We start from the raw sequence: 25,193 nt of genomic DNA on the forward strand, positions 1-25,193 counted from the left end.
AAAAAACCAAAAAAAAAAAAAAAAAAAGGGTTTAAATGAACATTGTATGATAAAAATAATTTTAATTCATGTTTAGTGATGTTCTAAGGTAGTGGTAAGTTGTATGTATGTCATTATATGACACATTGAGTAGGAATTGGAGCAATCGTTGTCCCCTCCACCATGTTTAAAGTTTATGGCCCGTCCAACTCGGAAACTCGAGTATCAAAATAATCCAGTAGTAAATGGGTCAAAGACGAAAAAGGGTTTAAGCATAAAAACAATGGGCCTCATTCATGAAACACGAGCAGAACGATTTTTTGTGTAAATCATTCGGAAAGTCGTTCTGACGTAAATTTTTGGATTCATGAAAATGTTCGTATTTTGAAAATGTTAGTTGGTACGAAATAAATTTACACCTGCTCCCTACCACATGTAAATGGTGCATAAAAAATTCAAACGTTCTGTATTCTTTTAGACAAACTGATGACACTGCATTTTTATGAACTATGTATTATAATGATATTTAACGAGTTTATTTGCCCTGTCCTTTTTTTTTTCTTTCATTTTTTACTCTTTAACTTTGGGTAAAACGCAGAGCTCATCACTGTCCCTTTTTACACAGCCGTCCAATCACAGTAGAGACTAATATTACATTGACCAACCATGATCATACTTGTACAACACAACAATAGAGAAGTTAATATTCTTCAAAATAAGATACTCGTAACATGTTACTGCCGTGAATATTCCAAATCATAGCAAACAACAAATGCAGTGCCTCCAAAGCTCTCTCAAGCACCACCAGCTGGTCGTTTTCAGAAGAGCACCAGGCTAATGTCAGCTGGCTAAAAACGCTCTGGTGGACACACGTTAATTTATTCATTTATTGTTAGGCATAGCCTATCAGTCTCTTATGCATTTATGCTATATAACTTACCAAAACCTGAGAATTGAGTCCAAGGATTCCACACCATTCCTAGATACGTAATTTGCGTAGCTGTAATTCATAGGCAGGGAATATGCTAATTGTGAATGAGCGTGCATGCGCGCCCTATTTACGAATGATTGGAACTCATTAACATACACACATTTAACTATTAAATCTGACCTTTACGAAGTATTTGTGAATCCGGAGGAGAGTTTTCGGGAAGGTCTGTTTTACGCGTAAAACGTACTCCTATATTTACGAATGTTTCATGAATGAGGCCCAATAAGTGTAATACTGCTTTAAATTGTTGTTTTTCCCCCAACCATTAAAATGTCATTCAGTGTAACAATCTTGTCAGGCATATTTACTACAAAAATCTATTTATGACATACGAAAAGACTAATTACTTTCACCCCAAATACTAATTAGTTGTAATTTTACATTTTTTAAATTTGCCACTATCCTAGGTTTTGCCCATTTGTCGGTAAGAATATTTTACTCATTTAAAACACAGTCAAATTTAATATGCTGCCTTATTCTTTTATATATTTTAATATGTACACGTCAGAATAAGCATGTTGTTTGAATTTTTACATAAATATTGTGTTACACCGACCGAATGACGATGTAACATTATTTCAACCAAATTTTGGCAATTTGACTCCAAAAACTTATTTGAAACCTTAAAGGTAGACACTTACATTTAATGTGCTTTCTATGGACATGAAATCACTTTTGTAAATTTCTTTTGATGCGGACATCTTAATGTCGTTGACCCAAATACGACTTGAGAGGCTGTTCATGTCCAATTCCCGATTAGGAAACTCGTATTTGCGTTAATTCGGATAGCACTTGAAGGCAGCAGGCTCCATTACTTGAGTGAAAGTACAGATACTGCTGGTTAAATTCTACTCCATTACAAGTGAAAGTTGTAAAGACAGATTTTTACTTAAGTGCTTTTAAAGTACCAAAAGTACATTTTCACGTTTAATTATTGTTGTATGTAATACTTGCATTACCTTATGCCTTTGAAGCAGCTTACAATACATTACGCCTAATGAATACACTGACTAGCTTGTCGTATCATTGGAATAAAGAGGTTTTAGAATGTTAAAAAAACAACAAAAACACTGCATTTTAAAGGCGCAAAAGGGTGATTGTCTTCAGAAACATTTTTTGTTATGCTGGTTGAATGTCTCTTCACATCCCGTTAGCAATTATTAAGTTAAATGGTCTAAATGTATTTATATATTCTGTGGAAGGCGTAGGACCAAGAAATGTTCGTCCAATCAAAACGCTCATTCCGAGTGTTTTGATTGGCTTTCCTACCTGCCTGTCAACATGTGTATTAGCATACCTCTGTGCACCCGGTTCGCGCAGACAGCATTTTCACGAGATCAGCGCGAGAATGGCAGACAAACATCAACAACCTGATCTTCCTTCCTGGTATTGTTGTACTTTTACTAACTGTACTATATAGTTTTCTCACCGGTGAATGATAGGGATGCTCCGATCTGCCTTTTTCGCCTCCGATCCGCCTTCCGATACCTAGGGTTCGGTATTGGCCGATACCGATCCGATACCAGTGAAGTTTTTTTCCCCCCATTTAAATAAATGTAGAATTTATATATCTCTGTGTGTGTGGAACTGATAATCATTCTTTCACAATCTACTAGATACAGACTACTTAATTATAAAGAAAAGTCAAATAAACAATAAATATGAAAAAATATAGGCCTATGTATATTTATAATCTATGACAAAAATGTATCATAAACTAGGTTAGTGGATAATTCGGCAGCAAAAGTTATGCTAGATAAATCAGTGCACAATAATTTTAGAAATCCAAACATTTAGTGAAAAAACAATATTTTGTGGGGAACAAATAAAAGTGTTGCACTAAATATGGTAAAACAACTCTCTACGGACACCTTGGCAATTGAATCGCCAGACTGAAATACTATACTTTTATATATATATATATATATATATATATAGCTGTGCCATTTTACAAATACACACACACACACATATATATATATATATAAAACCATGAACTTAGGACTGGTGCTGGTGCTTTTTTTGGTCCTTCAGTGTTCCTGTAAAAAATTGAAGAAGAAAAAAAACTAACAATAATACTGATAAGATATTATTATTATTATTATACGAATTCTACTAATAAGAACAATATAAAGAGCACCAAGGATTAACGAGATTCATGAATATTAATCAGGTTGTGTGCGTTCGCTCGAACTGATCGCTCTCTCTCTCTCTCTCTCTTACTTTGCGTGTGTGAGAGAAAGCGTCAGCGAGTCGTGCACCTTCACACTAGAGTGCCGCAATTCTGCACGCGAAAGATCATATTTTGAGCGCGCAAAAGTGCGTTTTGCATGCGCGCAGTTGTTTCCTGCAGGTATTTGGTGGACAGTAGCTGGTTCAAGAAGTGGAAGAAATATGTGGGTTTTGACAGCTGGGACATATATGTGATGGGCAGCCAGAACGTGTTTCCTGGACCAGTGGACAACTCTGGTCTGCTCAGAGGTGAGAAATTCCATGCAAATGTCAACTTTACCATGAAAAAGTAAGTTTTTATCAAAAGAACAAAACCAAGTTGTGCATTTAGGTCTGTATTTTACTGCATTAATGAGCGTTAATAGAAATGTGAAGGAAATCACCATGCATATCCACCACATATGAGGTGTGCACCTATAGTAAATTTACACTTTAATCCAACTATATTTCATGTTTTCAAAACGGAGATAATTTTTTTGTCAACGGTAAGCATTTTATAGAAAGATGAGACCATTTTTGTGTTCGGGATTTTGAAAACATGTCTCGATGATGCACTGGAGCCACTGATCACGGCCTCCCGTCTCCTAACACTAGAAGAGGTGTGTTCGACTTGAAGCAGTGCTGTGCAGGTCGATCGGTGTAGGACATCAAAATATAGTGAGAACTATAGAGAGCAGATGGCTCTTTATGCTTTCAAATTGCTCTAGTAGTACTTTCATGTCAAACATCGATCGTTCTTCGCAGTGCTGCTTCAAGACAACCACACACCTAATAACTAGAGCGCATTAGCATCAGTGGTTCGTTGGTTCTTGGGTGTTTAATAACACATTTTTTGCGGTGTGACAAACTCAGAACTAGGGCTGAAATGATTCCTCGAGTAACTCGAATACAAAAATTATCGAGGCAAATTATTAGGCTTGGTTTAGTCCATTTACTGTAACTACACATGGAACACTGTTTCACCACGAACCATTATTACTATTATTATATTATATTATTACTGACGCACAACCCGATAAACGCTGGACATAGCCTGCGTCCCAATGTGCACGCTATCCATCCTAAATTCTTTGTGATATTAGTAATTTTCAATACTATTTAGGGCAGATAGGGTGGATAGTATGCACATTTAAGACCGTAAATCAATATGGTGGCTAGTTATGATGTCCCTAAGTCGGCTATGTTTTGTGAAAGACTAAGCGCCATTCATGTTGATTGTCTTATTCTCTCTCTGTGACACACAGACACACTCCCCATACAGTTACAGTATTCATAAAAATACCACAGAAAGAAAGTTAGTCAATATCACATGAAGATTAAAGAGTGCCAGTTTTCACCTCTAAAAATCAGCATGATTACAAATGTGATACTGATTTTATGCAACGGTTCGATAAACAAGAAGTTAATATTAAGATACTTATGTTTTAGACACCATATTGCCTGTAGTGCTCTATTTCGGCAACAACATTTATTTATTTTTTTATTCACTGTTCACTGTTTTGTGTCTCTGAGCAACATGAGGGCGTTTCGTTCCTGAATGAATCGACCGTTTAAATGATTCGGTTCAATTGCAATGACTCACTTATTAACAGTGACTTGCTGCCACCTATTAGTGGTTTTAATTTCACATTGAAAGTATCTTTTCATTTTTAAAATAATTCTAAATATCAGTATTCAATGTTTCATATTTAAAATAACAAAATATTATTTTTTCATTTGTAACTGCAGGTTAAATGCATTCATGTCCCTCTGAGCTGAATTAAATAGTGTAAATAGGCCTACATCTAAATTCCTCTTCAGATGCAGCTTCTGTGTTTCCTCTGCATTACAAAGATTAATTTTGTTGACACTGATATCATTTGTTTGGTAACAGTCCAGATGTCTTATTATTCTAATTGACTGATTAAATGTAAGAATTTTACTCAAAAGATGATGCACACTTTTATAAAAAAAAAAAGGCTTTATAAAGGTAAAAATGCCCGTAAAATGTAAAAATCAATTTAAACTTATTGGAACAGATTAATTTCTATCACTGCTGTGAACTGACCACACAGAATATGATATCAAAAACAAGTTTTACACACACACACCAGTACGTAGAGAGACGTTTAAGATGGTTTATTCTCCAAATAAATACGTTTTCCGTGTTTCATTCCATTTTATTACACATAACTTAATTTCTGAAATTATTATTATTATTATTATTTTTGTATGTATGGATTACTTTGGTTGTTACCGACATCTGGTGTAAATTTTATGTCAACAGCACTTTTAGAAATATATTTACTGGGAAAAATGGTGACGTGTTCGATACATATTTTCCCCGCTGTGTATATGTATATATATATATATATATATAATGGTTAGTTCCAGTCCTCAGTTCTGATTGGTCAGCAGCTGTGTTTTATTCACGATACAGCACGGCTATGACTGCTTCACTCAATGGTTCTGTGTATCACTAAGCAACACCCTTAGCAACATAAACAATCAATAATATAGCATCAAAACTGTTCCATGTATTATGTATTTAGGCAAAATTAACTGTTTGTTATTTATTTAATGACGTATGAGTGACCCCTGCTGGCATTATGTTGCATCTTTCATCTTTAATTTTGAGACCATGCCCTTCCCCCCATCGTTGATGTGTGCACGCGCGCATTTGTGTGGAAGCTCACAGTTTCCGAAGTGAGGAGGGAATATTATTCTATTAGTTTTCTGTTTCAGGTATGATTCTGTATGTCCACATGTCCATCAGTTTACACTGTAATGACACTTGCAATCTCACACTGTGCTGCAAATCAGTCTGTTTTAAAACCAAAAAACGGAAAACAGACGTTTTCTCATGCTGAGAGATAAGCAGATGTATGCGTGTATGTAAAACATCATATATGGTGTTAAAAATAAACGACACCGTGGATGAGAAGAGTTTCTATTCTCTGTGTTTATTTGAGTTCTATAAGATGAGGCATGTTACATTAGATCATTCTCTGTCAGGAGCTATTTTTTAGTGGAATTTAACTAAACTTTTATTGTATCAATACATACATTACACACACCCAATTTTATTAAACCTAACAACGCCCTTCAGCCGTGACTTATTCACAATGCAGCATGGCCTCTCATACCTTATTGCTTACATATACAAAGTTCTGGCATGAAACTCTAGATGGCGCAGTCCGATAGGTCTAACCAATCTGACATCATTATTATACGGCACAGCTGATTGGTTCTCTCCTGTATCTGTAGCCAATGAGCTCGCTGCTCAACATTCAAATATATGACAAGTGCTTGCTGTAGTTGCAGCGTGCTTCAGAAACAGCTGAAATCAGCATCTAAGATGCATAACACAAAAAGGGACAGCACAAAAAGGCTCGGTTCATTAGGGGAATTTATTCAGAATAAAGACATAACATAAAGTGGGAAGGAAAAATAGTCAGGAAAACAAAACAAACGAGAGTGCAACAGGACCGCAGCTGGAAACGCCACCCGCACCAATCTGGCAACGACTTCTTATAGGCACAAAATGACACAGATACAAAAAAAACTCTTCCGACCCCTAGAGGGTGGGCAAATCATTACAAGATGGACAAATAATTTTAAAGAGAAAAGAAACCCAATTAAAACTACACACATGTAACATGAATATTCTTTTAATCCATATCGCTGTGTATATTAAGTGGTCTGCCTAAGTGAATTAAAAAATGAGCAACCATAAACAGTTTACACTAAGTGTCATGTTAGCAGTTTGCATCGTATGCAGGAGCGAAATATTAAGCATATTAGCAGCAGCATTTACAAATTGGTGTTTATACAGCTGGAGCAAAACGGACACGCTGATAGTAACGGACATGAAACAGGTTAAATGAAATAAGCATTCTTATGTATGCATTTTAACCGGGGTTCGCCATATCCAGCGGTGTGATCTCAATGTCACATTCGTTTAAATTCTAAGGCTGATATTTTCTCAAATGATTGCTCACATGACATAGAAGTTTAAAGCATTTCTCTTCTGCTGCACATCAGTGATGTATGTGTGTCCCGTCTGTAGATTGGGACACGCTGGACATTAAGGAACACCTCATTGATGAGCTGGACTATACCCTGGTTCCCACAGAGGGCTGGAAGAAGCTTGTGAGCTGGTACGGCCTGAAAGATGGACAGGAGCCTATTGCTCGAAAGGTAAAGCTGTCTGTGGAAGGGAAGCCGAGCTGTCCATATCCACTGTAGACATCATTACTTACTTGTAATTAGCTATTTTTCCATCCAAAGACGCAAATTTAACTTATGCGCGAAACTGGAATATTGCGAATATTCCAACTGGAATTTGCGAATAAAGCACCGTTTCCATCCAATGAGTCAAAGAGAACAAAATCGTCACTTCCTGATGAACTAGCACTAAATATCTTAAGAAAACTAGGAGAAGCCACTGAATATAATCATTTTCATATGTAATAAATGACTTGCGCTTCAGAGAGAGCAGACGTAACACAATGTAACACAATAAATGCGATCATTGCTTTTAGAGGTGGATGCCTGCTGTTTGGGAACGCAGTCGTGTAAGACAGTAATTATACAGAAATACTTTGATGACAGACTTTCCTCAGGCATTTCAGGACAACCAAAACAACATATAGATGCTGTGAACGAGATCGGTCCGCTGGTTAGTCAATTTATCCCGTCTCATAGCGCAAAATCACATGACTTTTTCAATGCGCATGGCGGAATTTATTCGGAAAATGCGTTTCCATCGCTTATCGGATAAAACGTTTATCCTACTCAGTTGTGCGCATAAGTTTTTTTATGCACATTTTTTAAAATGTATGCGCATCTTGGCGTTTCCATACAGCGTTTTTTTATGCGATAATCCAAAATGCACATAAAAATAGGAGAATGGAAACATAGCTATTGTTACATACTACGTCACATTGCTCTTGTCTGATGTAGACAAAGTGTCATTTTCAACATGGACAGACAGCAAGCATCTGACGATCTTTATCTACATCTTAAACTTTGTGAAAACTAGACATGCACCAATATATCGGCCGCCAATATTTATTGGCTGATTTTTGATAGAGGTGGGTAGAATATCCAAAAACTGTACTCAGGTAAAAGTACAAGTACTTCTGGAAATAATTACTCAAGTAATTAAAAGTAATGATCTTAATAGTTACTTGAGTAAGAGTAAAAAAAAAACAAAAAACTAACAATTGAACATCCAATTGTTAAAAAATAATAATATTGACCTCAGCAGTTTTTTTTATAATTATTCTATTCCAGGCAAATTGAAATAAATAAAGCTTTCTCCAGATGAAAAATATAATAAGAAATACTGTGTTAAAATTCCCTTGCTTTGTTGAAAAATTAGTTATTTGAAATTTCATAGGGGGCTAATAATTTTGTTTTCAACGGTGTATATATATATGTCACAAAACTGATGACGTGTTTCAATGATCATCCGCATCATAAATCATCAAAACTTATATATATATATATATATATATATATATATTAACTATACATTATATTATATCAAATTTGTATCAAAATATGGAGTTTTTCTTTTGCTATTTGAGCAAATGGGAATGCAAAAAATAAATCTGTAGCACTCTCCTATTCATTGCTCTCGAAGTTTACCGACTATGATGACTTCCACTGCTGAGAAACCTGGAAATGAGAAAAAGGTCTATCACGCAATATCAACAAAGCTTTGTGCTTTTGTAAAACAAAGAAAAAACTAACAGTGTGCGCTTTCTGCCATTTCGCTGTCCATAAACTACTTTCTGAGACATGTCACAAAACTTAACCAAAACTCAGCTAATGCTTGACACACAGACATGAAAAATGTCTATAGAAAGCTTGAAATGTCTACTTTTAAATGAAGTTAGTCATGTCGAAATATAAAGAATACAAATATTCTCTGATAAAGTAATCCATATGAAACCAACAAGGGGTACAGTTTTTCCTGTCTAAACTCATTGTCTCTAATGTGATCACGCCCATGAGCCGATCGTGCTTTTGATATGACAGTCATCCACGTGAGACACATGGACATGTAAACGCCCACATCACCTCCGTGAACAAAGATTCAAGTTCATCTCGGCTATTTTTTGTTTTTGGAAGATGCGCTGAGAAGAATAACCCAGAATTTACCTCAGAAGAAGAACACAATGTGACGCGCGGCTTGATCCAGTGGAGGAGATCATTCTGATGAGTAAGATTACTCGCATTAGTTGTTATTGCGTTATTGTGATGTACACATTTTACTCGTTAGATTTTTCCAAAATATAATTCCTGACTACGTATATGAAATCAAGTGAAACATTTTGAAATGTGTGATTTCATTGCATCTAAATGTCTTACAACGGCAGGATGTTTTTTTTTTATGTTCTATAAAATATAAAACCACAAGATATAAAAGTAGTATGAGTGTTTACAACACATGGGGCCGGTTGCATAAACTGTTTAGACTAGTCTTAAAAAGTTAGCCATCTAATTTGTTTTCATATAGACTGGTCATAACTGTTTAAAGTCAGTTACAAAAATGTAGATTGGCCCAATTTTAAACAGAAAAGTGAGACTGATTATCTCTTGGCCAACTGCTAGTTGGTCAAACTAGTTCTTAAGACACAGTCTTAACATAGTATCTATGTTAACTATGTGAACAAATATTCTGTATGTGTTTTATGGCCTTATTTCAGTGACTTCAAAAATTTAGTTTTTCACTAACCACGCATAAACATTGTTTTCTCACAAACACAAACATGTACATCCATGCTGCTCACATATTACTGTAGCCCAGTTTGTGCTGAATACAGTGTTATCAGACTTTAGCCATTTTAAACAAATGTCAGGGCATGTCAAAACTTCTCCAGGTCCTCAAAACCCCCCTCAGACACCAGAGGGTTAATAGTAGTACACAGAAAGCAGTTTTTTCTCTAGTCAACAGTCTAGTAAATGCTTAGTATAGTTCTCGTGTCACCAGTACACTAAACTGGTGAACTAAGGAAACAGTTCAGACTACGACATGTCTGCTAAAAACCAATGAGATGCTGATAATATGATAATGGTGAACCAAGGTCTTAAATGAGTAAATTTCTTCATGGTTTCTGTAAAAAGGTGAGTTGATTAGGACAGTGGACAGTGTGCGCTGTGATTGAGATACTGCATGTTGCCAATAATTTATGGCTCATAAAAAGCCGCCTCAGCTTCATTGTCATCAGTGGATCAGTTGCGTTTGTTCCAAGATGAGAATGTCAGAAATGAGAAGCAGAGCCATCGAAAGTGATCTGATGATACATGACTTGTTTTGTTTGACTTCAACCCACATTTCATTTCACAATTAATTTTTTTTCATTGAGAGTCCAGTTGTGATTAACTGCAGAGTGTCAAATGTGTTTTTTTTTCACTGTTGTCTTTCACTGTTGTTCTTGTCTATTGTTTGTCCTCAGGTGGTAGAAGCGGGCGTGTTTGTGAAACACTGTAAGGTGGAAGTATACCTCACTGAACTCATGCTATGTGAAGACAGCAACATGGACAACATTGTCCCTAGGAGGTTCAGCAAAGCAGACACCATAGGTACGTTCAGAGTTGTTTTTTTCCCTTTAGCTAAGGGTTATTGATAGTTTGTAGTTGAGCAGAAATGTCCTGTCTTGCAGGGTGGCAGGCTGTACTTGACGTAAACTACTGAAAAGACATTTTAATTCAAAGTTTATATAAATTGTACAAAATGGCTCGTTTGGATTTTGTGGGACGTCACATGGCAAATGTATTTAAACATATGTATATGACTACCTCTAGAGCAAGGCATCAACGAGTAGTTATACATCATCACTCAACCGGCCTTGCCCACTGGCATTCAGTCTCTGAACAGCTGACATTTGCCTACTCTCGTTGTGAGCGTAGTTGCCTCAAAAGCAAGTAGAACCCATTATAGTCAATGACGGTGTCTTAACTAGATACAGTTTACAGATGCCCATTCAGTTTCTGATTATACTCCATGCGTGACAAGACAACAGGATAAACAAAAGCTTAAAAGGATGTCATGACTAGGCCTGGGCGATAAAACGGTATCGATATTTAACGACGGTACACCTTCTTCGATAAAGATATAAAAAATGTTCGATATAGTGCACGATATAGGCACATGCTATGAGTGACGCAGACAGCAAACACAAACAGGAACATGAGTGCTGTGCCTGCCTGTGATGTTGTGAATAAAAAAAATTATTATTAGTTGAATTTAAAATAAACATTTGCATTTGAAGGCAAAAATAGTACAATGAATGTTGGGTGTGCGTCTGGGAGCATCATCAGTGGAGTAACGAGATGCGGTGATGATGTAAGTGACGTAGTTTCATGTTTTGTTAGTCTAGCCCACGAGACGCACCGCTGCTGCGTTATTCATTCAAAATATTAGAGAAATATAGTAGCTCAATGCGGAGAAGATCTTGATTAGGTTAAAACTGAAACCAAATAATTCACACAGAACGCATATTCAGCGCATTTTTTAGACTGACAAATATGACTGCTGCACTCGCGTCTCACTCAAGAGATGTATAGAAAGCCACGAAAAGTTAAAACAGTTTAAACTTTTAGAAAAAACGTCACGAATTTGTGGAGGTTTATTCCTTTTCACTGCGTCTCTTACGTTTTTAAATGCAATCTGTCTGATGGCCGATTCGGCTCTTTGGATTAAGCAATGCATAAACACGTGATGCTGTTTTGTTCATAATTGTTTATGCAATTTATGAAATTATATTTAATTTATATGAGTTAATTTAAAAATACAGTGGTTAAAATGTAAAAAAAAAATTCTATTGCTCTTTGTTTTAAAAAAGTTTATAAAAATGTCAATAATTATCGATACCGAACGATATGAAACATTATATCGTTGATACATTTTTTAGCTATATCGCCCAGCCCTAGTCATGACACATTTATAGATGAAAAATAAAAGGTTACCATGTAATTCTATTGAAAAATGTTTTTTGGAAGGATGGGAATGAGAACCCAATTGCTCAAGTCCTTGAAAGTTACAGCCGTGATCAATTGTGAAAACGCTAATCCTGTGTTTGATGCAGTGCAGTGGCAAACTGTTAAATAACTCTTCTATAAGTACAATAGCCTTGTTTCCACAGTCAGGCCAAAAGTGTGCTAGTGTGTACCACGGCCAGTCATGTTTCCACTGTCACCTCTGGGGCTTGATTGGGCCTAATCGGGGCTTCCTCTGGGCTAATGGCAAGGGATTTTTTGGCCAATGAATATCTTGGTCAAAAGTAGGCCAACTGGAGCTTAAAAGGGTCATGTGCATTTGTATTTGTTATTATTTAATAATGTTTCCTGAGGAGTCCTGATTTTAGTTCTCTGATTTATATGCTACTTTTAAAGGGGTGTGTCTCCTTGAAGACTTCAGTGTAAACGCTCACTGCAATGAGGTCTATATGAAAGGTTGCATCAATGAGCATTGTACGATGACAGATTGTTGAGCACATGAATGCAGTGATTTCGTCATTCAGCATTCTCATGAATGCTTTCATCATAACTAATTGAAAAGACGTTGTAAATAAGAGATTAGGCCTAATTGTGCACTGTAGACCGCATTATTGATTATAAACTTGCACTGTGATTGACAGCTCCAGCAGTTATAAAGGGAGGGTTCTTTGATCGCTTTCTATAGGGAATTTAATCGAAAGTTAAATAAGATCTTCATACTACTAAGAGGAACAATGTGAAGTTGACCATTTAGTCACTGGTTTGATTTACTGACACAAACACCAAAGATTTTGAGACAAAGAACACCTGGTTGTACATGAATCATTACATGTCAGAAATCACTGATCACAGATTAGGCATTAGAATGAACAGGTATACTTACCTGGTGTGGTATTACTGTTAAGTCTATATCTCAAGTCTGATTTACCAAAGAATCCAATGACCGACATCCACATGTACCAAACATACAAATGATGCTCTGTTGAGACATTAGCATAGCTGAAAATAAATGCCATTTTCCTAATGTTATTTGTAGTCTATTCATCCTGTATCTCTCTTTTATCCTTCTCATCTTACTAATGCACCAGTGGGCTGGGCCAAAGATGTGATGATGTAGAAGAAGGTGTTGATCTTCTTCTGCAGAGCTGGTCTTTCATCGCACTATTACTTCATGCTGAAACACTTCTGTTAAAAGATCAAGGAAAATTTGAGTTATCTGTTCATTAAGATGAGGACACGTATATTCTAAGACTGAACTCAACACACTTAAGGCTGTTTCACACTGGGGGCGATGCGAAAAAGCGAGGTGAATCGCCGATGAATGGTGCTTTCACACCGAGCTCAAACCGCTTGATCGCCTTCTGCTAATTCACACCTGCACATAGGTGGGGCCGACCAACAATGCATTTTTCCTCAGATATGTATCTCATATATTGTCCGCTGCTCAATATACAGCATTAAATTAAAATAAAGTTTGGTTCTACACCAGAAACACAAACTACCCATAATGCTTACAAGAGTACATCTTAAAATATTAATAGAGGAACAATTAGCATCGAGCTACATTTGAAAAAGTATGTGATTATTTTATGTTTTTGCTTAAAACCCACTTTAAACCATCATCGAGTGCTTGTAATAACTTCCGATTGAGATCTAAAGTGGATTTTGATAATAGGCAGATGTGCATTCTTTGTATGTTTTATAACTGATTGAACGCGACACCTGTTTCTTATTTGTCGTAAACATCCTTTATTGTTAGAAAAATATCATGAGCTGTATAAAACAATTACAAAAAATATATCATTATAATCATGTCTATTTGCTTTCATATTTCATAGAAAAATTTCTCATTTTTTTCATACTTAATGGCAGGAGATATTATCCCATGATTGACAGATTTTGAGTGAACGTGCTCTGACTCGTAACACTCGTGCACGTGGAAGAAAACGGACAGTGCCCTTCAGATTACACGATTCAGTGGAGAATTAATAGAAATGATATTCTGTATAAAGAACATGTGAGAATAAATCTGTTCTCAAATACCAACGATAACAAGAACTCAGAATCCACTGTTTTCTTCTCTCTACCGGGATACTCTTCTTTGGTGTTTGTTTTCACTGGTTTTCGAAACAGCGCAACCACTCTCGCCCTTTTGTGCAACAGCAGCTGCTCCGGGCACGTGATCTAAGCTCAGAACTAATTGGACGACCCGTTTTGTCTTGGAGCGACAGGGAAAAAATCGAGACACGGGACAAAAAAAAATCATTTTTTTCGCCTCGTGTGAATAGCCCCATAGGGATCTGTTGTTTTGATTCAAAAGCGTCATCGCGCCAAACATTCACGCTGAATTTTTGTGTTCAGTATGAAAAGACCTTTAGGCTACTGTCACCAGGTCACCAGCTTCTGTCATCATGCCTGTCATAGTCACCTCAGCTACATTTCCCAGAATCCCTCCTAGTTCACACCAGCTCACTGTCCCTCAATCACTGCACCTGTCTGCCATCAGCATCATCAGTGGGTCTTTATAATCCAGCACTAAGCACTCTCACATTGTCTGGTTTCAAGGTTACTACTCCTCACTCTTACCTGACTCCATTTACCTACCTGTGTTCCCGTCTGTGTTCTCCTGCGATCCCTTTGCTCCCTCGCCATCTGAAAGAGAAAGAAAGGACTCTTGTGACTCACTCAGCTAAGTTCCATTGCCTGCATTACTGAACTGTTGATACTTACCTTCTCCTGCCATTTTTATCCTCTGCCCCTCTGTTGAATAAAGCCTGTTGTGATTTGGCACTTTCCTGAGTGTTCTCCGTGTGTGTTGCTGACAATCAAATGTGGCCCAAATCCAGTTTTTCTGCTCACATGTGACTCCGATCTGTTTTTCTCATGACAGTGTGAACAGCACAAACTGTAATTCCGATTTGTGCCACTTTCATATGTGGTACTAAATCCGATACTGGTCAGAGGTTTTGCAATGTGACTGCAGTGTGAACAGTCATATCGGAATTCATATGACATTTATGTCACTCTAGAAAAAGTTTGGCATCGGGCCAAAAAAAAACTTTTGCCACTAGATGGCGGGCCAGAACATAGTCAAAGGTTGATTTAAGAAATTAATTGATGAAATATGCAACTAGAATTGCCTGTGACAGACTGTGCTCCGCCTTCGCTCCGCGTCTAAAGTATTTCAGTTTGTTTGAAATATCGCAGTTCTGTTCATAACGTATATTAAAAAATAAAATAACAGGAGAGTTTCAAAGTGGCTTATTGGAACACTAGTGTGCAAACTTTTTTCCTACCACATGACAAGCTAATATGGTTGTCAGCATGAAAAGTTATAGTTGCTGCTTTTCGTGCTGCAAATTTTGTTTGTGATGAAAATAACAGTAGGTTTCCGTCAGTTATTTTACCTACGGATCGATGCATTTCTTACAGATTTCTGCTCATTCGAAATCGGATACAGATGAAGTAGCACTGTAAGATTACATTTGTTTGAATGCATTATTGAGAGAGCGATTGCGTGTTATAGTACGTGTTTAAATAAATCATGCGTTCAGCTGAAAATATTCAGTGTCTAGAAGGAACAAACAAATTCCTTGAGAACTACAACTTCCCGCTCATTGCCGTCATCATACATTCTTTCTGATTTGAGTGATCCTTCTGCATCAAGCTAGCTAAATGTTTAACACGTGAATTCTTGCTAAATATGCAGTTGTATTACGGGCTGTTGGCATGAATTGTACTCGTGATGGAGCGGTGGTGGAGCGCTCTTGGAGCGAGTGAAAACCAGCCGCTCCGACTTTTAAAAAATCCGCTCCTCGCTCCATTCAAAATCACACCGCTCCACTCCGCGCTCCGCTCACATACTCTGATTGTGAGTAACTGTTGCTGTCATGACAGATCTGTTTCAGAACCAGCCGCTAGCAAAATAATCTGGCTGCGGGTACGGGCCAGATTTTATTGCTGGCAGTCCAGTTTTGGCCGCCTGTTGCCGACCACTGCTCTAGATCAACATTCATCACGATTCTGTGCTCATGGGACTCACTTCAAAGATTTTACATAGGCCTACCCAAAGTTATCAAGATAGTTGTGAAAGATAGTCAGTGGAAGTACAGTGATGTGTCAGAACTCATAAGTATTACAGTGACAACTCTATATACAAAGCAAAACATGAAGGCACGTATCATAAAAGTGTCAAAACTCTGCTCTCTTTTGTCACATTCTTGTCTTTAATTGTCATATTGCCTGCCAAGGATATTATAGTTTTGCATTTTTAAATTAGTTTTTATTTTAATATCGTTTTCAAATTTGCTATAAATTTTAGTTTAGTTTTAGTTAGTTTCATTAATGGTTTTGTTAGTTTTAGTTTAGTTTTTATTTTGTAAACCCATTTCTATTTCGTTTTTATATATTTAGTTTTAGTAATTATAGTTTAGCATTGTTAACAGAACAATTCCAGAGTGTAGACCAAAGAAAGATATTTAATTTCAGCAACATTTAGTGTTTGCACAGTTTACATTTAACTCTTGTGCGTAACTCTGAATAGTAAAAATAACATAAGGGTTTGAGATGCAAAAAAAAAAGAACCAAACTACTTAAAAGTATAAAAGAAAAGCATGAAAAAATAAAATAGATGAACAAATACATAATAAAGATGAAATCTTGTTAAACATGTCTAGTTTACATTTTCAGATGTACAGTGTAGCAGTAGCAGTGTGACCACTGGCACATCAATAAACATTTCAAGTAATCTACAGCAAACACAACCTGCTGTAAAGTGGGATTAAGTAATGAAAAGTGTATATGCAGTGTGTTTGTATGTCTATAGTGTGTTCAATATTACTTTAGCAAGAACAGACTAGAACACGATCTTCAAATAAGTGTGTGTGTGTGTGTGTGTGTGTGTGTGTGTGTGGTGTTCAGCTTTACTCAAACAAACAAACCAGAATACAATCTTCAGAATCACCAAATGTGCATTTTGCATCAGAGTGTGGTTGGGGTTTTCTGATTTTATTTTAGTTACAGAATTTTCTGTTAACTTTTAAGAAGACTCTTTGCGCCAGGGAGGTGGTCATTCTGCTTCTCAGTCCAGATGAAAGCTGTCCACAAACAGAAAATATTCTTTCTACAAAGGCTTGAGATGCAGGGGCACAGACCAAATTATTTTGGTCATAGTTTTTGTCATTCGAAAAGAGTTTTAGTTCGTTATCGTCTCGTTGTCGTCAGTGAAAAAAATGTCGTTGACGAACTTTGACACAAATTATTCGTCAACAAAATTAACACTGTCGTGTAGTATGTTTTCAGCTTTAAGGAATGGCCATGAACAGCAGCAGAGTTTATCAATTTAGTCAATTGCTGTAACTATTGGTTATTGGAAAAAACGTACCAATAGTTTTTTCTGGGTTGCGTCCATTGCTGGAGTGGCTAAGAAGGTCAGCTGTCATTATACAGTACGAAAGCATCCTCTGGAGGCAAATCACTGACATCTCGTGCTGTTTGTTTTGATACGTGAGGCTGTGCACTGCACAGAGAAGGACACTTCAGATGTTGATTTAAATAATCTCCAGCGATTAAAATAATGTGACCAAAAGCCAAAGTCACATTTGTTACCATCTGTTTGCATAGTTGTCCAGCTGGTCACATTAATGCATTTGTAGTGCAGTGAAGTTGCATATTTAAAGAGAGTGATGTGTTCATGCAGCCAACAGAAATCCTGCTGCACCACAGAGCACTGTTTACATATTAACAACATTTGGGATAAATATAATGGTAATTTAATGAAAATGTGTATGATGACTTCACCCTAGGCTGGAAGATTGTGTATTGTGCATTTTTCATCAAAACGTTTGTCTTTCTGTGGCTCTAATAATGTATTGCTAATATAGATTGCACTTTCTCTTTCTGTTTGCTCTGTTTTTAGACACCGAACTCATTGTTGATTCTTGAAGCAGACATGAGAACAGGTTTAAATGAAATAAACATTCACGTTTACACTTCAACCGGAGTTCACCATAATTAGCTGCGTTCAATGTCATGTTCATTTATTTATAAGCTAGATGTTTTTATTAGCAGTGATGAGTTTGTGGTTGATTTCAACTGCACGCAGCATCAGAGGCACGCTCTTTCATTTACACTTAGTCATTTAGCAGACGCTTTTATCCAATAAGTGTACAGTATGACAATGGAAGCAATCAAAATCAACAAAAGAGCAATGATATGCAAGTGCTATAATGGCTTTAATTACAAATAAGTGTACAGTATGACAATTATCAAATTACTTTGAATTATGATATTTTGCTTCAAGAGGTTGCTGGGATTTCTTATCTCATCAGCTTGCAATGTATCTACTTGTTAACTACACATAGTGTGCATTCTAACTAGCCCAGGCACACATAGCCATAGGCCACTAGTTTTAAGCCAGTTGGCATGGTAGCCAAAGCTCACATAGTCATAGGACACTATTGTTAATCTGGACGGCATGGTAGCCCAGGCACACATAGATAATAACAGATTTTTTGTTCTATCCTGTCCTGTTTTCATTCCTTCTGCTCTTTTGCTTTAGACTATCTACAAATGCTAAGTCTACAAATAGGTTACAACAGTGAAAATGTTTTTCTCATTTTCGTTTTGTTTGGAAACAGTCTAATCCACACATCTTTCCTGACAGGCATCATTGAACGAGAGATGAGGAAATTATTCAGTGTTCCAGACGAGAATGAAACAAGGTTGTGGTGCAAATACATGAGCAATACATTTGAGCAATTGCATAAACTGGACAGCACCATTCAAGACGCTGGACTCTTTAAGGGACAGGTGAGACAATTTGTGTTTTACTGCAACCAGGATTGTTAGTAAAGCACTAAGCTAATTTTCTGAGAATAAACAGAAATGGACTGGGTCAGAAATGAGCTTTTCCATTAAGCAGCAATATTTGCCCCTTGGATTGATTTCAAGGGATATTTTCTTTTTTGCATTTTTTTTTACCTTTGTTACCAATCAAATTGTATCAACATCAATAAAAGTCGTGATTACACTGCAAAGGTGGAACACAAGCTGCAGCTGTCATGACAAGCTTATTTACACAGACCGTTTAATGCTGTTCAAAGATGGCATGCATGTATTAACAGAAGATTGCATGATGTTGTGTAATATAAACAGCCTACATATCAAGGCTAATCATTATTTTTGATGTATATGAGCTCAACCGATATCTGTGTGATTGGTCACCAAAACAATGTTATTTTGGCAGAGGAGGAAAAGACAGTATTTAGGAGAATCTTAAGTTAATTAGTGAAATATGCCTGTATTACCATTCCATTATTGCAGTGTCAGTGTGTTTTCTGCTGAGTTCAGTAGGAGCCATGTGGCAAAATTAGGCTTAGCATTGAAACTTTCAGCAAAACTTCTTTCACACTGGACAGTCCTGCTCATGCATGCATTGTGAACACTGTAACCTGTTAACGTTTGACCTCTCCACTCAGGTTTGATTTTATTTCTAGATCTGTATTTCTCTGTTTGTAGGTGGTAGTTATTGAACAGAAGAATGAAGACGACATGTGGCCTCGTGACTCTTCAACACTCAAGTAAGTGATTAGCACGTGAATCTGAAGTATGGATCATTTTTAGGGCTGTGATGCTGGCAGCTTTTTAAAACATTTAGATGTTTGTTTTTCAATTGAAGTGTTTCTTTGTTTTATTTCTCAAATCATTTTAGATAACTGGTATCAATCTCAGGTCTGTTAAATAGTTTGCCAGGTTTTCTTAGGTAAATGGAAAGCCTACATAAAGATGTTGTTCCACATTATTAAGCTAGTCCCATGCAATACAGGGCAGAAGAGAGATCTTTCTGAAGAAGAAAATTATGAATTAGTGCAATTGTCTTGCAAAGCCATCAAAATAAGTAATATTAAAGCTGCTTACGTGTCCGGAGTAGGGGTGCTCTGATCAGGATTTTTGAGGCTGATCACAGAAAGCAGTATCTGCCGATACGATCACCGATACCGATCTTTTTAAAGCCTTCTTTTTATCATGTAGAATTATTTATAGTGATGATCCAATCAAGATTTTTAGACATTTATTCAGGGCCTGAATTTCATTTTTAAAAAATATACATTTATCTCACCTAAATGTTTGATCATGCACTGCATTTTTGTTTTGACAATCGTGCAGTTGTTGCATAATAGCTTACACGCAGCACAAGCCTGATTTCGTGAGCTGTATGTGCGGTTCACACATACTCCGTTTGCAGTGTGCATGCAGTCCATGTGTGGTACGTAAGTGGTGCAGAAACGGCTTTCACACAGGAGTCCGCTACTGATCCGTGGCTTTTTACTACAAACACTACATTTATCCATTATTTTGATTTCAAATCCAAACACTGTTACTTAAAATGCTTTTTCAGCATTGTTTTTTACACAGTACAGTAATAGAATCTTTCATAGACGTGTTTAAATGCAATAAATGTAAGAAACACATTATTCAATGCTTTTTACTTTTGCATTTACTTTTAGATTGATATATTAAATTGCTCAAGCAAGTGGCAAAACATTTAAACTACTTTTCTTACGTTATCGTGACCATTAAAACTTACCATTGACAGAAACGGTCAGCTCTACTGCCTTTTCTTTTGCATTTAAATCTTTATCACAAGCAATCCTGCGGTTCATAAAGAACTTTGTTTTCCTACCTCCACGAGTGCCATCTATTATTGTCATGTTTATCTAAAAGTGCTCTTTTCCTTTAAACCTAGCCATATGTGTTGACTGTGAAACACAGTAGACTTTAAAGGTGCTGTATGTAAGTTTTTGACTCTACTAAAGCATAAAAATACCATAATATGTTTGCAGATATTTAAGAAACATGCTAAGTTAACATACTTGTTTATCTGAAAAACAATGCTACGGTCAGTTATTCTCCTTTGAAAATGTGCGTTCCGGGCCGGGATGTCGGTCTCTGTTTTGGTTTGTGAAACCCGCCCACTGCCAGTTTACCCAATTGTATTTCGGCACCCTGGGTTGCCAGTTGGCGGAAAACACAGCATATTTCATTTCATTCATCGTCAAGTGCGCTCATTCCTGTTGGTGTCATCAATCTGGCAACCTGTGTGTGCATCAAGTCTGAGGAGGAGGGGCCGGGTGAAAAAACCCTCTCCAATATTTTGAATTTGGACTGCAATACCTAGTTCAACCACTCGGTGTCAGTCCTACATACAGCACCTTTAATTATATGCATTTATGGTGTAATTACTACATTTTCGTGTCAATCCATGTTAGCTTTGAGTGTGCGAGATTATAAAGATAAAGCGATTATCGGCCGATAGTGATCGGTAGCCGATAGTCTGGAGTCCCTAGAATCTCTCCATGCAGTTATGCATAAAGCTGCATTTAAGCCACTTCTAACCAAAGCTCGCAAAGAGAAATGTTTGCAGTGGGCTCAGAAATACATTCAGACTAATTTTTAAATCGTTTTATTAACCGACGAATGCTGTGCTACAGTGGATGGTCCCAATGGATGGATTCCAGGATGTTTGATAATTGGCCACCCTGCGATAATACTGATATTTTACTTGCATAATACTTTGGAACACGGTGTAAATCATAATAAAAGTAAAGTATTATTATTATCAACACTAAGTAATATATTACTATAGTAATAAAACTTCACTTAAAAATAAATGTAAATGAAAAGTTCATATTAAGTAATTTATTGCGGGGGTTCCTAACCCTGGACCTTGAGGTATACTTTACTGCAAAGTTTAGCTCTTCTAATCAAACACACCTGAACTAGCTCTTCAGGATGACTAGAAAGCTATAGGCGGATGAGCTGGATCAAGGTTGGCACTAAACTCTGCAGGAAAGTGGACCTTGAGTGCCAGGGCTGAGAACACCTTTTTTAAAGGGGTCATGAGCTGAGAAATCAGAATTGCCTTGATCTTTTGATATTATTTACTGGCAATGTGCTCTGTGTAAACGCAGAATTAACATTGCTGGCATGAACTTGTAGAACACGCTGACAAATGAAGTCTGCTTTGGTCCAAATTGGCCAATCATAGCATTCTTATGAAGATGACGCGATTACTATGAGCTGTTGTTTTTTTTTTTTGATTGTTTTTTTCTATGTAAATATGCACTAGATGGACATATTTGACTATTGCGTCTCGTCTCACAGCTTTTTCAATGTGTCGCGCTCGAAACCCAGCCTTCTTTTCCATTCATCAGCGCTGCGACGCTGCAATTGGATATTATTATGTTTGTCTGTTTATAAGAGCAAAATCGTCTTATGCCTGTCACTCAGACTTAAAAAATGTTGTCAAATTGGACAGATAGTGAAAATAAAGCGCTTCTACTCATGTGGGCGAATGAAGACAACAGCACAGCTTTTAAGGATTGTTTCCAATGACTGACATAACAGAATTTACCGGTTATGAATTTACAGAATTACAAACCTTTTTATTCTTTCTTGTAAAAGAATTTACAAAAGGTTTGTAAAACATTTACAACTGATGAGTAGTTTACACTTTAGATTAGGGGATGCAGAAAGCTTTGTAAATTATTTATTCATGCATTTACACAACAGGTTTTGAATAATTTGTAGCGTGTACTGCAATGTACAGGCTGACCAGTTCACATTATAACTAGATCCCACACAAGAACACAAGTCTGTGCTGATGAGAGAAAGGGTTAACACAACCCACTGGAATCCCCTGACTGTAAGACATTTACACGTATATTCACTTGACAGCAAATAATTTATTATTCTTTAAAAAAAAAATTGCATTTTTGTGCTTTTTAACAGACCAGCTTACAACTTTAACGAAACATACATAAATTATATACTGATCATTTACTAATGGTTTGATCATCATTTGTTCATGATTAACAAATGTTTATTGAGACAATGATTTATAAGTGATTAATAATATATTAACTAGTAACTATTAACCATTTACTAAGGATATGTTTGATTTTTATGGTGCCATTTTTTAAGATAACTAACAACAGATTTGTAAATCGTTAGCATATTACTTAATAATCATTTGTGAACGTATAGTCATGTTTTGTAAATGATTAGTTCATCATTAACTAATCACTTATAAATTACCTACAACTGAACATTATTATAAAGTGTTACCCGTATGGTGACCCATACTTTGTGCTCTGAAGTTAACCCATCCCAAGTCCACACACAGCAGTGAGTCATGAACAAACACACACACACACACACACACACATTGTGAACACACACCCGGAGCAGTGGGCAGCCATATTGCTGCTGCGGCTGGGGAGCAGTTGGGGGTTCGGTTCTTGCTCAAGGCTACTTGTGCATTCGTGTTAAATTCATTTTTGAGAATCAGGAAAATCCACTTGCTTCATTCCGCGCCGTGTTCATGCAGGGCTTTTCTTTTTTGTGTGCAGAAGCCCTTCACCGGAGATGGTGTAAATAACATTGCAGACAACACTAAATCGATAGCCTAATAAATCATGGATTCGCTCATTTTTATCAAACCATCATGTTTATTTTTCAAATCCACTGGTCACAATTGAAAGCCCAACACAGAAATATCCACCAGGCAGGCAAAAATATAAAGTAATTATAAATAAGTAAATAAATAAATGAAAGTAATGGAGCAGTGGACAAATCAGTCAGCAGGACACCGGGATTTTTCCTGACTGACTTCGGGGATGCAGGCTGTGCACACGTCAATGCCGTTTACGTTCTGGTCCATTCAGGTTTGAAAATAAATGCCGTCGGGTCATCCCTCCGGCTCCGCCTTGGTCTGTCGTCGACCATCCGCCGCCTCGGGACTCCCCTCCTCCGGCTACACCTCGTCCCTCCGTCGGCTCCTCCATGGGCCACCGTTAACGATCTGTGTGACTTCGCCAATGTGGATTTTTATTTATTTTATTTTTTTCTGTGACTAAGCAAATAATAACATTTTGGTTGACCAAGGCTCTTCTGGTCGACTAACGGTTATTCGACTATTAGGGGGCAGCCCTAGTTTTTTGTTTTTAACTGACATTAACTATACAAAATCTAATGAAAATTAGATAATCATATATTGACCTTATACATTAATGCCTAGGTCTCTGGAAAGTTTTTGCTTGGTCAAGTGATGATCCTTTGGCGGCGATATCTTCCACATGTGTTTGGCTGTATTGAAGTGGAAAGGAGGAGTTACATTCCGTTTAAAAAGCCTTGGACACAAAGTCCTGTGAAATGCTGAACTTCTGGGGCACTGAGAAGGTCCTTGTTCTTAAATCCACAAATGCCTTGAAGTTGAAGGTTCTGAAGTCTGTGTAGAAGGTACAGACCATCTAGAAAATCCAGATGGTGGATCCCTGAAGAGAAGTTTGCTGTTTCTGAACTCCCCAAAATTCTCTTCTTGTAGAACATTGTTTTTGTTCTCCAAGTTCCTTAATTATTTCTGAGTTCTCTTTTTAATCTTTCATGAGCAGGAGGGATTTGCAGATTGGCACCTTTCTGATCAAACATTGTTTGACTGATGATGTCAGAGATGCCCAAAGTATGTTTTCAGAGGGTTGAACACAACACTCTGGTGTGAGGGTTATTTGCATATATGCATCATTCCCAGGGGTGGACCGTAACGGAGTAGTTTTACTTCGTTACTGTACTTAAGTACATTCTTCAAGTATCTGTACTTTACTGGAGTAGTTTTATTTTGAGTAACTTTTACTTTTAGTTAATTAAATTCCAAAGCATAAGATCGTACTTTTTACTTCACTACATTTCATAAAACATATCGTTACTCCTTATAATATACCACGTGCTCTGACACGCAGAAGCGGTGTCTGATTGAAGAACGAACTGATTCTTTTCAATGAACCTTTTAAATCAATTTGCAAATCGCACCAAACAATTCATTCACGAATTAGAATGATCCGATTGCAGCTGTTCTCGAGTCGACAACTCACTGATTCAAATGAACCGTTTAGTGCGAGTCTCCAGTGAACTGAATTCACAAGTAAGAACCGGGAGATCTTGT

General features: G+C 36.9%; 1 protein-coding gene and 1 pseudogene across 2 annotated transcripts in view; both read left to right on the forward strand.

Moving 5' to 3' along the window:
- LOC107680186 (gastrula zinc finger protein XlCGF57.1-like) overlaps positions 1-25,193 on the forward strand; it is a 398,670-nt gene that overhangs the window by 173,612 nt on the left and 199,865 nt on the right. The window lies entirely within an intron of this gene.
- The window catches only part of LOC107680184 (tripartite motif-containing protein 16-like), a 35,388-nt pseudogene that overhangs the window by 1,470 nt on the left and 8,725 nt on the right, over positions 1-25,193 (forward strand).

The sequence above is a fragment of the Sinocyclocheilus anshuiensis genome, unplaced genomic scaffold, assembly GCF_001515605.1.
Source record: "Sinocyclocheilus anshuiensis isolate Anshui unplaced genomic scaffold, SAMN03320099.WGS_v1.1 scaffold492, whole genome shotgun sequence".
NCBI classification, from domain to species: Eukaryota; Metazoa; Chordata; class Actinopteri; order Cypriniformes; family Cyprinidae; genus Sinocyclocheilus; species Sinocyclocheilus anshuiensis.